Genomic DNA, 501 nt, shown 5'->3' with positions numbered 1-501 from the left:
TTAGTAGAGATGGGGTTTCACCCTGTTGACCAGGATGGTCTCGATCTCTTGACCTCGTGATCCACCCGCCTCGGCCTCCCAAAGTGCTGGGATTACAGGCGTGAGCCACCGCGCCCAGCTGATTTTTTAAGAGATGGTCTCACTGTGTCACCCAGGCTGGAGTGCAGTGGTGCAATCTCAGCTTTCTGCAGCCTCAACCTCCTGGTCCCCTGTGATCCTCCCAGCTCAGCCTCCTAAGTAGCTGGGACTACAGGTGTGTACCATCATACCCAGATAATACTAAGTTAATTTTTAGTAGAGTCAAGGTCTCACTATGTTGTCCAGGCTGGTTGGTCTAGAACTCCCAAGCTCAAGCGATCCTCCCACCTTGGCCTCCCAAAGTGTTGGGATTACAGGCGTGAGCCACCGTGCGTTGCCTGGGCACAACATTCTTGAGCCACAGATAGCAAAGGAAGATTTGTTCTAGTTCCACCTGACCTGGCAGGTGGGGGTGTTTCGTCT

The sequence above is a fragment of the Cebus imitator genome, unplaced genomic scaffold, assembly GCF_001604975.1.
Source record: "Cebus imitator isolate Cc_AM_T3 unplaced genomic scaffold, Cebus_imitator-1.0 Scaffold588, whole genome shotgun sequence".
NCBI classification, from domain to species: Eukaryota; Metazoa; Chordata; class Mammalia; order Primates; family Cebidae; genus Cebus; species Cebus imitator.
The sequence above is the reverse complement of the archived record's forward strand: the minus strand, read 5'-3'. Positions refer to the sequence as shown.